The sequence below is a fragment of the Sinocyclocheilus anshuiensis genome, unplaced genomic scaffold, assembly GCF_001515605.1.
Source record: "Sinocyclocheilus anshuiensis isolate Anshui unplaced genomic scaffold, SAMN03320099.WGS_v1.1 scaffold284, whole genome shotgun sequence".
Taxonomy (NCBI): domain Eukaryota; kingdom Metazoa; phylum Chordata; class Actinopteri; order Cypriniformes; family Cyprinidae; genus Sinocyclocheilus; species Sinocyclocheilus anshuiensis.
This window is the reverse complement of record NW_015554266.1, coordinates 1,129,274-1,134,692: the sequence shown is the minus strand read 5'-3', so window position 1 is coordinate 1,134,692 and position 5,419 is coordinate 1,129,274. Positions and strand designations below refer to the sequence as shown.

General features: G+C 39.3%; 1 protein-coding gene across 1 annotated transcript in view; it reads right to left on the bottom strand.

Moving 5' to 3' along the window:
* The window catches only part of LOC107671275 (neurabin-1-like), a 51,069-nt gene that overhangs the window by 43,376 nt on the left and 2,274 nt on the right, over window positions 1–5,419 (bottom strand). The window lies entirely within an intron of this gene.

The following is a 5,419-nucleotide window of genomic DNA, read 5'->3' as shown; positions in this document are numbered from 1 at the left end:
GCTTAACATCGTGATGTCTGTCAGCCATCGGTGATGGACGATGGCATCGTCTATCGGCCCAACCCTAATACTTACTACTGCCAATACATCCACAGATATGCTGCTGTGAGCATGTAAGAAATACTGCTGCTGCACATAACATACATGAAATTACCCCTTATATAAAATGACCCCGTAGCAGATCTATACAGGTGGAGCTGGGGAAGGTGGAGAGTTTCTTAAGTGCACTGCAACTGCTACAGCAAGCACTAGCTGAGAATTTGAATGATGAGCAGCGAGCTCAGTGGCTGCTGATACGAAAAGAACCATATATATATCAAAACATAGAATAGTAAATCAAATATAGAAAATGGAAGCCCAACAAACCTTATTGCTTCTTGCTTATCAAGCATATCTGAACATGCGTTTACCATATTTGATGTACTCTATGTGTGTTTATCGATGTTTATATGTGAATAAAGGCCTAATTTAAATCTGTTCATCATATAAAGCAATCATGTCTCTACAGAAGACGTGGATTAAACCTCTCGATTCAAACTAATTACATTAATGACATAGGGGTGTAGGGGTGTGCCGGAAGCGTGAAACAAATAATGCGTTATACGGAGCCACTAAAAGGTTAACCGCTTGCTAGCGGTCCTTTCCGAACACGGAACTGGGATGCGGCGGATTGCGGGAGAGGGGGTGGTGGGGGGTTGGGGGGTAATCACGATGTCAGCTTAACATCGTGATGTCTGTCAGCCATCGGTGATGGACGATGGCATCGTCTATCGGCCCAACCCTAATACTTACTACTGCCAATACATCCACAGATATGCTGCTGTGAGCATGTAAGAAATACTGCTGCTGCACATAACATACATGAAATTACCCCTTATATAAAATGACCCCGTAGCAGATCTATACAGGTGGAGCTGGGGAAGGTGGAGAGTTTCTTAAGTGCACTGCAACTGCTACAGCAAGCACTAGCTGAGAATTTGAATGATGAGCAGCGAGCTCAGTGGCTGCTGATACGAAAAGAACCAATCAGCTGCGCCATGTGAATAATGATGTCATTATGCCAGATTGTTTTTGAACCTATCGGCCAGCGCCATCTAGAGTTTCATGACAGAACTTTGGATTTACACCAGTGAACGATAACGAAAAAGATGGGTCATGCTCCTGTGTGATATAACTTTATCTGAAATTTAGTAACTATACACAAATGTGTTAAAAAAGGAGCATAATTTTCATTGTGAGATTTGGCTATGGCGTGATTTTTGGCAGTAGCGTGCTTTCTGCAACTTTTTTGATACATGTAAAAATTCTTCAATATCAGTAACAAATTTGAAAAATTATGCATATCAAAGATGCATTTTTCCAGCTGTAATTGTGCATCTAGACATTTCAATGTGGTGATGTTACTGACCCATGAACATTTCCTGCTTGTCGTCAAACTATTTCAAAACAGCAACAGAGGGCACTTCAATCGCAACTAATGTTAACACGGCTGTCATAACATGTTTTTATCAAGATGTGGAACTTTTTGCCGTCCCAGAAGTTATTAGGAAATTAAAAGTGTACAACCGGAAATGCATTAGGACCATGTGTTAGATTGTTATTGTTTACATCTCTCAAAATGGTCTAGATGACTTGTATTGAAAGCAATCAGACTACACTGAAGACCAACTTTGACCAAAGCAGCAGACCAGTGGACATAAAGCTGCGGTCACACTAGACTTTGAGCATGCAAAATTTCTTCATGCGCTGCCAGTCGTGATATGACGTCACGCTCTGCAGCATCTTTTTAAAAACTTAAATTCAACACATAACAAATAATAATACATCTAAAATGTAAAAACATACAACTTAATGCACTTTCCTGCAGTGCTGCAGTTTTAAAGGGGTCATATGATGCGATTTCAAATTTTTCCTTTCTCTTTGGAGTGTTACAAGCTCTTGGTGCATAAAGAAGATCTGTAAAGTTGCAAAGACTAAAGTCTCAAATCCAAAGAGATATTCTTTATAAAAGTTGAGAGTTAACCACGCCTACCTAAAACGGCTCATTCTAACACACCCCCACATATCTACGTCACTATGTGGGAAGATTTGCATAACGCCGCCCAAATGTTCACGCAAAGAAAGTAGGCGTAACTTTTATTCTCGCTGTAGTATTGTTGTTGCCGCCGCCATGTCGTGAAGAGCTGTGTGTTTTGTTGTGAAAGCGAAACTACTTTGTTTGGTCTTCCAAAAGAGGACGATATCCGCTTTGTCATGCCTAGAGCTGCTCTGTGCTGGTTGCTGAGGGAATACATCAACTTAGTGCTGTGGATCGCCGGACGGCCAATCATAACGCACTGGATAGCTGGCCAATCAGAGCACACCTCGCTTTTCAGACCGATGAGCTTTCAAAAAGGCTTTTCAAAAAAATCAACGCGTTTCAAAAAGGCGGGGCATAGAAGAGAAACAATAATGTACAGTATGTAGAAAATAATGTGTTTTTTGAACTTTAAACCGCATAAACACATTTCATTACACCAAATACACAAAATAATGTTCTTTTTAGCAGCATCATATGACCCCTTTAAATTTATGTTAACTCAGCTACGAGGTCATGCTGTGACGTATCGATCTGCTGTTGGTCACACAGTTTCACGTGATACGAATTCGCAGGTCACAAATCTTAAACCTTGTAATGCAGCGAAATGCGATACTTTTCACGTTTCCGGTCTGACGCATTCGCATATGTATGAATGGAAGTCAATGGAACGAAAACTGCAGTGTGACCGCGGCTTAAGACAAATCTATAAATCACTCATAGTTGATTTCTGCCCTATTTAATGACAACCATTACATACTAAACTCAACTACGCATGCCAGTTACAACAGATGCCAACAACCATAGGATAAAATCTCTTTCACTAGGAACCAGACAGATCTCCTGTTTCCTGCTTCAAGTGTGCCAGAGATGCAGCTTTATCATGTTTCATTTATACAACATCACCAAACCTGTTCATAAAAGACCAGTCATGTGGGAAGCGTTTGAATCCCCAGTTATGAACCCACATCCACATCAACAATGCAAACACTCTTTAGCTCAACATGTTAAGACCAAGATGAAACACAATGGTGGAAAAATACCTCCCTCAAGCCAGGACAAGACCTGTTTACAAAGTTACACACCTTCATTTCACAATCACAGAGAAATAAGAGATGAAAACAGATGGCAAAAAAAAAAAAAAAGAGTAAGTGTGAGGTGGGTCCTAAAAAGGTTCATCATTCATTAGTCATCCATCAAACAAATCCCTGACCCAGAGTATTAAACTAGCATGTTATACAGACATATAGACTTTAGTCAGTTTAGAAACTATATTGAATTTTATGCAGATGAAAACGAGGCTGTGAGGAATAGACTTACAGTCTTTACAATGACACGCACTGTATAAAGATTAAAGATCACATGCAATTTTCACAACTTACAACTTTCGAAACTTCTGGAGTTTTTGTCTACTGAAAGTCACATGTGTACAGTCGGTATGTTGTTAAACAACAGTATAATCCATTGAACACATTGTACTTCTATCTCTCATGTCCTCATTTTCATTCAGAAATTAAATATGCCACCCTGACTAAAGGTCTATGGTAGGATCTTTGCCAATAAACAACTACGAAAAAAAAACACACCCCCAGAACACCTTTGACACCGCATAAAATGGTTTAAAAAAAAAAAAAAAAAGGTAGACGCCACATTCGACGTCAACACATCCGCCATCTTGGAACAGTCAGTGTGTTGTCACTCACACTAAAAATCAAAGAGTTTTCCCAGATGCCTCAACACTGCGCAAAATCCTGAAGAAACTGGACATCCTTTCACAGGTGAGAATGTGTTGGTTTGTGTTTTAATATATATATTAACTCAATATTACAGGTTTTCAAACTATGGTACCTTTTTAATGTGGTGCTTACGTATAGCAGCCCATAGAAACAGCCACTAATAAAGCATCCACATATACATATGCCAATAATACCCAAGAAAACCACAAGGCAACCACCCAGAACACCCTAGCAACTGCAGTGACAGAAACTACACCCTAGCATTGTGGAGGTGAATTTTGCACAAACAAGCAGCACCACATTTTCTCCATGAACAGTTTTGATTATTATCTCATGGAGCATGTGCATGTAGGCTACACATGAGAGAGAGAGAGAGAGAGAGAGAGAGAGAGAGAGAGAGAGAGAGATCAAAATGAAGATTGCACACAAGGAAAGGTGATTATCGCTAATGCTCTGTACAGCACATCTGTTTTGAGTGCAGGAGTCTGCAGTGCCGTTCAGATAAGAGGCAGAACTTCCCAGGTGCTGGAATGCCCCGGGAACGGGCCACTGCTGATATTTTGGCAACTTCCTGCCACCTTTGCAGGGCTCTGTTTATTTCTTATTTCTAACAGCCCAATGGAAACAGAAAACCATATGCAGATCATTACCAGCTAAGGTGTGAAAGACATTCTTGAGCTGAGGAATGTATGAGATGGAAATTATTAACTTAAAATAGATTAAAAGACATTAAGCATCTCAAGGCCTGATCAGCCGCGTGGCAAAGTAGATCAGGACCATATGCCGTGGCTGTCTGCCATAGGACGGGGCCAGAGTCTAGTGGTGTCTGATCACTGCGATTCGGGGACAAAATATTGAGCACTGAATGAGATAAATTAAATATGATGAGTGAAAAATATTAAGCACATTTTTCCCTTGAAGGACATATTTCGAAGAATGTTGGTAACCAAAAAATCTTTCATTAAATAATCGCAAGATTAAAAAGTCTATTCCCATATCATAATTTTATTCCATGTTTTAAACTTAGATATGACCCTCACGTGTTCTTCACCGGCTTTGTAAGATTCACCCATAGGCCTTTTTAACTGAAGGCTGCTCTGAGGAGCATTGTCCTATCAGCTTTGCTTGTAAAACACAGATCTATGCCAGCATATTTTTCTGTTCTATTTACCATCCGCATTTCAGGTCAGCGCTCTGTCCCTCACTGAATCACAATGTCAACAATATTTCTAAAAATATTCCCCCTTTTCAACCCCCAAACAAATGTTCTGCAATGAGCCTCTCTCTGTTGCCCAACTGTTGTGAGAGCTTTGACCCCGGGCCTCAAAGAGAGCTTGAAATGTCCCCAAAACATCTCCTTTCCAAAGACTGCTCATAAACCATAAATTGAGTGTTTTTCTAATAATCAAATTCAAAACAAAAGCAGATTTTGCATTCCAATGTGAAATGAGACACAGAAGGAACAAAAAAACTGAATTTACAGCTATCATGAATATGCCATAATGGAAAAAAAGAAGATTCAAAATATGTAAAAAATAAAAAAATAAATATAATATATATATATATATATATATATTTTTTTTTTTTTTTTTTTTTTTTTTTTTTT